This window comes from Aegilops tauschii, chromosome 3 (assembly GCF_002575655.3).
Source record: "Aegilops tauschii subsp. strangulata cultivar AL8/78 chromosome 3, Aet v6.0, whole genome shotgun sequence".
Lineage (NCBI taxonomy): Eukaryota > Viridiplantae > Streptophyta > Magnoliopsida > Poales > Poaceae > Aegilops > Aegilops tauschii.
In genome coordinates, this window is record NC_053037.3 from 106,098,111 (window position 1) to 106,109,446 (window position 11,336).

Consider the following 11,336-nt stretch of genomic DNA (forward strand, 5'->3'; position numbering starts at 1 on the left):
AATAGTAACCTTAGTGGCTGCTGCGAAGATGTCCCGATCTTTGTTGTTGCACGGAGTTCCCAAGCCAAACCAAGCTCTCGGAGGGTCATCCCATTCAATCCACAACCATCTTAAGCACAACATAGTAGCGAACTTCCCAAGGTTAAGAATTCCGAGGCCCCCAAACTCCTTAGGCTTGCAGACTAGCTCCCAGTTGATTTTACACTTGCCACCGAACACCTTGTCCGAACCAGCCCAAAGATAGGCACGCCGCAAGGAGTCAATCTTCCTAAGCACCTCCTGATGAGGACATAGACCTGGGGTAGGGTAATGGGCCTGACCTATATGTCCTACCCAAGGTCCTTGTCTTAGAAGCAAAGAAGTTCAAGAGTAAATAGGGAGGGCCCAACAAAGGTGTCGAATGCAATCCACTCGACCTACCATTCACTCGGAGACCCCTCCTCCTTTAGGTCACTCGACCATTCCACCATTCGACCATGTAAAAGACCACTCGACATACAGAAGACCTAAAGCCACTCTGCGCAGCAACGGTCGGACGTTTACTCATAGACTTAATGATCATTTATAGCACTTTATTATTGATGTTACCTATAACGCTCTCGCTTTATGTACATTGAACCCCTTGTAACGTGGGCTGGTTGGGGTCCTGGCGCACTCTATATAAGCCACCCCCCTCCACTGGCACAAGGGTTTGCACCCCCCGTAACACACTCACATATAATCCAGTCGACCGCCTCCGGGCACCGAGACGTAGGGCTATTACTTCCTCCGCGAAGGGCCTGAACTCGTAAAACTCGTGTGTACAACTTCGCCATAGCTAGGATCTTGCCTCTACATATCTACCCCCCATTCTACTGTCAGTCTTAGATCCACGACAGTTGGCGCCCACCATGGGGCAGGTGTCTTAGCGACTTGTTGGAGAAGTTGCGATTTTTCCGATCCCCATCATCATGGTTTCCGGCGAAGGGTTGGCCGAGGGCCGCGAGATCTGTCTCAGTGCGCTCGTGTTCGTCGCCGACGATTCCGCTTGGCTCCAAGAGGCTCCAATCGACGTCGAGGCGCTCCCCGTCCGCGGGGCAACGCACTTTCGCGCGTGTGTCCGCAGCGTCCTTCTTCGGCAGCCGTCGACTCAGTATCGGTCGGCTCCTGTGGCGTCCTCGCTCCCCGCTGTTCGCCGGCGCAAGCGTTCCGGTCGGTCGCGGCTCCAGTGGTGGGTGAGGCATGCGGTGGACCGCCAATCGGCCACCCCGCAAGTCGCGGCAATCGAGCCCGACGAAACTTTCTACGGCCTGTTCGACTGGCTTCGTCGAGACTGCATCCGAGTGCAACAGCAGTGACCCCGCGGCGGAAGTCCTGATGGTCAACGGACCGCGCAGTCCTCCTGGCTTCCCCCGCGACGACGGTGGCGATGGCGGCGGTGATCCGTCGCACGTCCACGAGGAGTACTGCCCCGAGCCCCTCTCTTCGTAGCAGAGGGAAGAGCTTCGCCGCCGTAACATGGATGCACTTCACACTCCTATCGTTGGAGAAACCCCCAAGGCCCAGGCCTTGGAGGAGGCGCGCCTGGCCAACTTGGCAGAGCGCACTCGACTGGAGAACCTCCAGCACGCACTCGACGAGCATGCTTGGCAGCGGATTCCTGAGTCCAATCAACGACAACTTTTTCCACCTCCAACTCAGGTATACCGAACTCCGATTCAGAATCTCACAGCTGCAGCCCGAATAGTAGAGTCGATTCAGCGTTCCCAGTCGGAGGCTGGCAGAGGTTTGATGCAGATCCGAGCTTTACTCCGGGCAGCGGGAGAGCAGAACACAGCCGTATCTCAGTCGCGGAATAGGATTCACAGCAGATCTGTGATGGCAGACACAGTTCAGTCGGCTCACAGCCCAAGATCGCCTCCGAGGCGTGAGGGACGTGGAGACCGGCGAGATCAGTACAGAAACCGTGAGCAGTATGATCACCGAATCGACCACGATGACCGTCGTCGAGTGCCCACACCTGCCCCGAGGAGTGGGTCATATGTGCCTCGGCAGCACGATGATAGACGCCCTCACAGTGGCGGACGAAGAATTCCAGTCGATCCCAGAGAGCCAGGCTTTGACGCGAGATCTATTCTCGTTCAAGGTCTGGTTGACAGGAATAGGGCACACACAGAGGGCCATGATAGAGATTATCCGACTGGCAGCAGAGTGCATGTTTCAGGTCCTGAGTGCTTTAGCAGAGCCATCAGGGCAGTAGTGATTCCTCCCAACTTCAGGTTGGCGACTGGAGTTAGCAAGTTCACTGGCGAGTCCAAGCCTGACACTTGGCTTGAGGACTACCGAGTGGCTGTTCAGATTGGTGGCGGCAATGATGAAGTTGCCATCAAGCACCTTCCTCTGATGTTGGAAGGCTCGGCCAGAGCATGGTTGAATCAGTTAGCACCTGGCAGCATATATAGTTGGGAGGAACTTGCCCGAGTGTTGTTAGAACCTTTGAAGGTACATGCAAACGGCCAGCAGGGTTAACAGAGTTGCAATCCTGTGTGCAGAAACCGAATAAAACCTTGAGGGATTATATCCAGAGATGGATCACGTTGCACCAGACAGTGGAGAATGTGTCAGATCACCAAGCAGTTTGTGCCTTCAAGGAGGGTGTCAAGTATCGAGAATTGAACCTGAAGTTCGGTCGGACTGGGGATATGTCTCTGAGTCGGATGATGGAGATTGCCACCAAGTATCACTACAGGAAACAGCTACTTTGCCGTCTGCCACGGCGGACGGCAAAGGCTCGAAAGGCGGACGACAAAGACCTTTGCCGTCAGCCGCGGACGGCAAAAGGCTCCGGCAAAGAAGGCTACGGTAAACAGCTGCTTTGCCGTCTGCTTCCTGGCGGCGGACGGCAAAGGCTCTTTGCCGTCTGCGGCGGACGGCAAAGAGGGCGGACGGCAATAATTGCGCTGTCAGTCCGTTAAGTGGCTAACGGCAGACCTTTGCCGTCCGCCGCTAACGGCAAAATTTCTCTGGTCTTTGCCGTCCGCCGTATGATGTCATCTACACGTCACTAGATGGCAGGTTCTTTGCCGTCTGCCACTGATGGCAAAGTGCAGGTTCTTTGCCGTCTGCCACAGATGGCAAAGTCTTTGCCGTCTGCCACTGTAGGCAAACTGACCAAATGGGTCAGCTCCCAGGAAATATATATGACATATAGATATATTTCACAGGCATTCATCACATAAACAAGTTCATACATCATTTCATACATAAACAAGTTCCATCCATCATTTCATACATAAACAAGTTCCATCCATCATTTCATACATAAACAAGTTCCATCCATACATAAACAAGCACTCCATAGCTAAGGTGACTAGAATGAGAAGACAAGAATGAGAAGACAAGAACAAGAAGAGTAGAACAAGCACTCCATCCAACACATAATGAAATCTGCAAAATGGCAAAATAAGAAAGTTAGAAATGGATCGTTTTTTAGCTCACTTAGGTGAAATGGATCGTTTTTTAGGTAACTAAGGTGAAATGGATCGTTTTTTAGCTCACTTAGGTCAAATGGATGGTTTTTGAGCTAACTTAGTTGAAATGGATCGTTTTTGAGCTAACTTTGTTGAAATGGATCATTTTTGAGCTAATTTAGTTGAAATGGATCGTTTTTTAGCTAACTTAGGTGAAATGGATCATTTATGAGCTAATTTAGTTGAAATGGATCTTTTTGAGCTAACTTAGGTGAAATGGATCATTTAAGAGCTAATTTAGGTGAAATGGATCTTTTTTAGCTCACTTAGGTCAAATGGATCGTTTATGAGCTAAATTAGTTGAAATGGATCGTTTATGAGATAACCTAGGTAAGATGGGTCATTTTGGAGTTAACGTAGGTGAAATGGGCCATTTTAAAGCTAACGTAGGTAAAATGGATCATTTAGGAGCTAATCTAGGTAAAATGGGTCATTTTTGAGCTAACTTGGATGAACTGCATCATTTATAAGCTAACCTAGGTAAAATGGGTCATTTTGGAGGAAAATAAGCTAACTCTAGGTCATTATGGTAAGCATATTGGAGGAAATAAAGCTAAGTCTAGGTCTTTATGCATTTGTTAAGCAAAACACTAGAGAAACTTACCGTGATCAGGGAGGTGTAGGAGCGGGGTGGCTAGTGCCACTACCTGCAGAAGGATCGTGCGATGCGTTTCTGGAGTTAAGCTGCACCAAAGATCATTTCCAATGTCTCGTTAGCATTACGACACTCAAATGTTAAGACTACCAAGTAATGTCCATTCAAACTAAACTCACCGTGCTCCCAGGAGCAATCACTGGCATCGGTGGAGCGGGCTGACCGGACTTCTCGCACACAGACTGCACATTTGGTTTTCATAACAGAGTCATACTAGTTAGTAATGAGACTCAAATGTTAAGACTAGCAAGTAATCTGCAGAAGAAACTTACCACAAGGAGCTCGTACATGGCCCTTGCCTGCATGTCATTCCGTGGCCTCTCCTCCTCCATCATCTTTCTCGTCCTCTCCTCCATCTCCCGCTGCCTCTCCGCTGCCTCCGCCAAAAGTTTCTCCGTTCTATCTCTCTCAGTCTGTATAGCAGCCTGCAACACCACTCACATGACCATTTGTAATCATTGATGGAAGCGCACACAATGTAATGGAGAAAGATAACTGAGTACGTATCACTAACCTTGATGGCGAGTTGCACTGGCCGTTCACGAGGCCTTATCTCAGGAGCGGAGCTCGACTGGCGCGCCTTGATCTCCGGGAGAGTGCTAGGACAACGGATAAGTCCATCTCCAATGGCTATGGAGCCATGGGACCTCCCGCCACCAGATATCATCACCAGCTCTGGATCAATGGGACCCTGGCTCGGGTTAAAGTCCTCCCCTTTCCTCGCCTTCCCCTCATCTCTATATCTCACGAGCTTGTTGTGGGAGGAGATGTTGGTGAAGTTGTTTGCATCATCGAGGTCAGACTGAGAGAAAGCCTTGACTTTCTTGAAAGAGCCAGTGTGGGCCATGGCATACAGGTCGTACACCTCTGGCACCTTATCCGCCTTATTGTGGCGTGCCTGAAAGAGAGAAACAATGAAAATTAGTAATTAAAGGGCTCAAGCTAGCATGATGAATGAATTGCATGAATCATGAAGCAAACCACATACCCAGTTGCGCCCGAACTGATATAAGTTGGAGCTGCCTTGATGGTGTGGCACACCTTCCATTTGGGCACGTTTGTCCTTGTCCTGGTTGTGGAGGGCTAGCCATTCTTGTGAGCACCACTCATCGACCAACACCTCCCAACAATCCATCCGATCCGCACACCATCTCGGAGGCGCCTAAGTTAGCAAATAGAAACTTGAGCGCTACGGCTAAGAATTACTAAATGAAGGAACTTAAGTAGAAGGCCTTAAGAATTACCTTCATGTACTGCTCCTTACTCAGGAACTTATCGCGGCACGCCGGCTTGGTCTTCTTGATACCACGCAAGGCGTAGTAGTCTCGAACAGCCTGCGCCCGAGCCTCGTGCCGTAAGTTCTGGAGTAGGCGCTTGCAGACGTTCTGGATAACATTTGCGCTGTCCTCCTCGTATCCCTCCTCACACCTGTAGAATGTCTGCAATCAAATGAGACAATATTGATTAGTACAATTAATAACTAGCTAGTTGAAGATTTTGAAATGTGTAAAGGAGAAATTACCCAGAACGTCTTGATCACCATGTCTGCCCTCGTGTCGCACACGACACCGTCGATAATGACATCCGGCGGGGCCGGGGCAGCCACGTAGTGCTCCCAGCTCAACCCAAGCTCTGGAAGCCGACCCTCACCAGGCAACGTGACAAACCCTGGGAAGTTTTGCCGGCAAAGAACTCCAAGGACGGAGTTGGGCCGGCGGACACTATGATGGTGGTCCCAACCCCTGCAGCATGACAAGGCCAACGCATTAGTTATTTGAAGAAACGTGAATGCAGAAGGTACAAAAATATTAAATGCACTTACGTACCTCTCCCCATCAGGGAAGATCAACCACCTCTGCTCGCGGGTCGCCGGCACGGACGGGAGTCGTGTAGCACCACGCTGGTAGACGATGCCACCCTCCTCCTCAAGATCAGTCGGCTCCCCGCCATCATCAGCATGGCCACTCGGCTCCTCGGGCTGATCCGGCCAGGTACCCCATCCGGACGTGTGCTCCTCCGGGGTCTCGTGGGTCGAACTCTCGTGGGCCGAAGGCCAGTCGACCCGAGGCTCGTGGGCCCAAGACCCGTGGACCGGAGGCTCGTGGACCGGAGTCCGTGTAGCCTCCTCCTCGAACGAGTCCACCCTAGCAGTCACGTGCTCGGGTGAAACAGCTCGGGGTGGCGGCGAGGAAGGCGCCGTAGCAGTCACCCTACCTCCTCTCCCGCGACCACGTGCCCCACCTCCTCTCTTCCTACCTCGTCCCCTGCTGGGCACCGCGGTCGACGAAGAAGGGCCCGGCGGTGTGGACATACTGTCCAGCAACGCTCGGCGGAGAGGTACGTCTGGAATCGAAGACCTCAGACCACGCGCCGACGAAGAAGGGGCCTTGGCGCGCTCCCGACCAGCGCCCACCATCTTTCAACACCAGCCATGACAAACAGTAAACGAAATTAGTACAACATAAAAAAAGACCGACATGAATAATAATATGTGTATCACTTAAGTGTATCATCATCAAGTACAACATTAAAAAATTTAATACCTGACACTACTAATAATCTCGATCAGTATCATCAATAAATGCATAATCATCATCATCACTATAATCAATGACGGGCTCATAGGGTTCAGTGGCATCAACATGTGCAAGGCCACCTTGACGTAATCGGTCAAGCAATGACAGGTCATCCGCAGCAGTAACCTCTTCTTGTTCCGGCTTTTCTTGTTCCTCCTCTGGGGCGATGTCGGATTCACTGTCGCTGTCTACTTCAATGTTTTGGGGTGAAGTATAGCGGTTCTTGAAACGCTTTTTGGAAAGACGTGTCTCTTGGAAGAATTCTCCTTCATATGTGTCTGGGTTAATGTGAGGTTCATAATCCTCTTCCTTTGGGGGAGATAGTCTAGCACGTGGCGGCACTTCATAAACGACATTGTACCGAGGCTGAGGTTGGATCCACCCTTTTTAGGGTCGTCAGCATTGTACCGAGGCTTCGGATTATGCAAATGACGATTTTTGGCTTCATAGTGTGCTGTCACGAAGTTTGCCGCCTCCTCAGTGATGAATGCCTCAGCCATCGATGCTTCAATTCTACGTTTATTTTTACATTTTTGTCGAAGCGTCTTCTGCATCCTCTCAGTTGGGTAGCACCAACGATTTTGCACGGGCCCCCCCAATCTTGCCTCGGTCGGGAGATGCAAAATCAAATGTTGCATTGGATTAAAGAAGCCCGGTGGAAAGATCTTCTCTAACTTGCAGATCAACTCCGGCGCCAACTCTTCCATTTCTTCTAGCACGCCAGGCGATAGTTCTTTCGCACAAAGAACACGGAAGAAATAGCTGAGTTCTGCCAGTACTAGCCATTCATCCTCAGGGATGAAGCCACACAACATCAGCGGCATTACCCGCTCAATCCATATGTGCCAATCATGACTCTTGAGACCAAATATCTTCAATTTATCAAGACTGGCTCCCCTCTGTAGATTCGCTGCATACCCATCGGGGAACATCAACTGCATTTTCACCCACAAGATAATTTCCCTCATAGCTGGCCTTCCAAGATTGAACCATGCCTTTGGCTTCGTCCAGTTCTGCTTTCCTTTCGGTTCTTTCATGTTTTGTAACGGCCTATCACATAGCGCCTCCAGATCGACTCTAGCCTTAGTATTATCCTTTGACTTCCCATCTATGCCGAACAATATACCAAAAAGTGCCTCGGCGATATTCTTCTCAGTGTGCATCACGTCGATGTTGTGTGGGCAAAGGAGGTCTTTGAAGTAAGGCAGATCCCATAAGCATGTTTTGTGAGTCCAGGCGTGCTTAGAATTATACCCCTTGAAGTACTCTGGACGCTCTGGATCTGGCTCGAGAGCGTTTAACTGATCCAGGGTCTGTTGGCCTGTCAATGCATGTGGTGCAGAGTTTTTGACAACTCTACCTCTGATGAAGTTCTTCTTGTCTTTCCTGAACTTATGGCGAGGATTCAGGAACTGTCTATGCATGTCGAAGCAAGAAAACTTGCGACCGGCCTGAAGCCAACGAAACTCAAGAGCTCCCTTGCATGTGGGGCACGGGAACCTTCCATGCACACACCAGCCAACGAATAGCGCATACGCCGGCAAGTCATGCGTCGAGTACATGTACCAGACACGCATTATGAAGTTCCGTTTGCTATAGGCATCGTATGTCTTGAACCCATTATCCCAGGCTTCTTGCAATTCGTCCTTAAGCGGTTGCATGTACACATTCATATTTTTCCCCGGATAGTTGGGCCCTGGAATTATCAACGTCAGGAAAATGTTCTTTCTTTGCATAATCTGTCCGGGGGGGAGATTGAGTGGAAAGACAAATACGGGCCAACAACTGTATTGGGCTGCCGTCATACCAAACACACTGAACCCATCCGTGCTGATGCCGACTCGAGGATGCCTCGGATCTGCCGCTTTGTCACCATGTAATTCATCAAACTTTTTCCACGCAACACCATCCGATGTGTGTACAATCATCAGATTCCCATCTGCATCTAGTTCGGTTCTTTTGCCCGTTTTGTGCCATGTCATCTGTCTGGCCGTCTCTTCGACCATGAAAAGACGTTGAAGTCTTGGTACGATTGGCATATACCGAAGAACACTAACGGGGATATTGGTCTGTGTCTTCTCACCCATACCGTTGTCTACCACAACATACCTGGAAGACTTGCAAATGGGACAATAGTTCAAGTCCGCATAGTCAAGCCTAAACAAGACACATCCTTTCTCACAGGCATGTATCTTATCATAGGGCATCTTCAGTGCACGGAGGATTTTGTCCGACTGGTACAGGTTTGCAGGCATTACATGGCCTTTGGGTAGAAAGCGTCCAAATACTGTCATCATTGCATCGTAGCATTCTCTGCCCAAGTTGAACTGAGCCTTCAGAGCCATTACTTGTGAGATGGCATCCAACTGACAAAGCTCAGTGTGCTCATGGAGCGGACGTTTTGAAGACTCCAACATTTCATTGAAGGCCTTTGCAGATTCCTCCATCTCCTCATCCGAATCCCGAGCATCATCAAAGTCTTGCACCATGTTTTCCATCCCGGTACCATGCTCGTCGGTGCGACGACGATCCACCTCAGCTCGGTCACGTTGGGCAGACTCACCATGAAATGTCCACACCGTATAATCGGGCGTAAAACCACTCTTCTGCAGGTGTTTGCCCATTTCAGCCTCTGTCCTCTTTTCCCAATTGCCGCACCGTAAACAGGGGCACCAGGTTTTCCTCTGGCCATTTGCAAATGCGGCTCGCACAAACCCCTTGGTTTTTGTGAACCATTCAGTGCTCCATTTGTTCTGACCAGTGTGACCGGTGTACATCCACGCACGATCACTCATCTTGACTTTCAGAGCTACTAGACACACAACAAATATATATATATATATAATTCACCATGTATGTATTCATCAGTTGATCTACTTTGTCAATTTTATTACGTCCATGCAACCTACACTCTAATAGGTAATGATAGGTCCTAATCCCACCCGAGTATGTTTAGATTGGGTTCATTTTCCCATGCTATGCCCCGGATCCTACGCAAAATTTCGGCAGCACCTCCCCGCTGTTCTCCTGATACACGTCTCTGCAATAAACAGAGAGGATGTGTACCCGGAGAACAACAGGGGAGGCACTGACGAAATTTATGCGTCGGATCCGGAGCAAAGCATATGGGAAAACGAACCCAATCTAAACATACCTGGGCTGTCCATGGATAGCGTTGGACAATTCGAAAGAATCAAGGTTATAAATATGCAAATGCATGCATATTTATAACTATGACGCTTTCGAACGGGAGACACATATTGGTTACGCATACTGATGATTCAAGACACATATATATCTAGCTATCAAGTTTCATCGGAATAGATCAAATAATTAATGGGGGAGGAGGACATGTCATTTGTGCTCACCCACGAACGAAGGGGCAGAGCTCGTCAAACGCACGGCGAGGTCGTCGAACACCAAACCTCGCAGCGATGAAACAACTGCACATTTAAAACTACCCGATCAACACAATTATATATGATGTTTTTCATAACAAAATCGAAAGATATATGACCTAACTAATAATTCACAAATATATGACCCCGTCGGCTTCTGGAAGGCCAAAGAACACCTTTTCGGGAGGTGTCGGGGGTCGGGGTGTCGTGTCGGGGTCGGAGTCTCGGGGTCGGGGTGTCGGGTCGGGGTGCCGTGTCGGGGTCGGGGTCTCGGGGTCGGGGTGTCGGGTCGGGGTGCCGGGTCGGGGTCGGGGTGCCGTGTCGGTGTCGGTGTCGGGGTGTCGGGTCAGGCTTGGGGTCGGGGTCGGGGTCGGGGTCGGGGTCTCGGGGTCGGGGTTTCGGGGTGTCGGGGGTGTCGTGTCGGGGGTCGGGGTGTCGTGTCGGTGTCAGGGTGCCGTGTCGGTGTCGGGGTGCCGTGTCGGGGTCGGGGTGCTGTTTCGGGGTCGGGGGGTCGGGGTGTCGTGTCGGGGTCAGGGGGTTAGGGGGTCGGGGGGTCGGGGTGTCGTGTCGGGGTCAAGGGGTTAGGGGATCGGATGTCGGGGTGGAGTCGGGGTCGGGTGTCGGGGTGTGGTGTCGGGGTTGGGGGGTCAGGGGGTCTTCTCATTCTTCTACTACTTCTACTTCTCATTCTTCTACTTCTTCTCATCCCCCGTCTTCTTCTTCTTCTTCTTCTTCTTCTTCTTCTTCTTCTTCTTCTTCTTCTTCTTCTTCTTCTTCTTCTTCTTCTTCTTCTTCTTTCTCCTCCTCCTCCTCCTCCTCCTCCTCCTCCTCCTCCTCCTCTTCTTCTTCTTCTTCTTCTTCTTCTTCTTCTTCTTCTTCTTCTTCTTCTTCTTCTTCTTCTTCTTCTTCTTCTTCTTCTTCTTCTTCTTCTTCTTCTTCTTCTTCTTCTTTCTCCTCCTCCTCCTCCTCCTCCTCCTCTTCTTCTTCTTCTTCTTCTTCTTCTTCTTCCCCCTTCTACTTAACCTAAACCTAAACTAAAAACCTAAACTATTAAAACTAAACTATTTAAACTAATTAAACCTAAACTAATTAAACTAAATAACCTAAACTAATTAATTCTAAACTGAAAAAACTTAAACTAAAAAACCTTATCTAAACAGAAAAGAAAAACAAAAAAACAGAAAAAAATGGGAGGGGC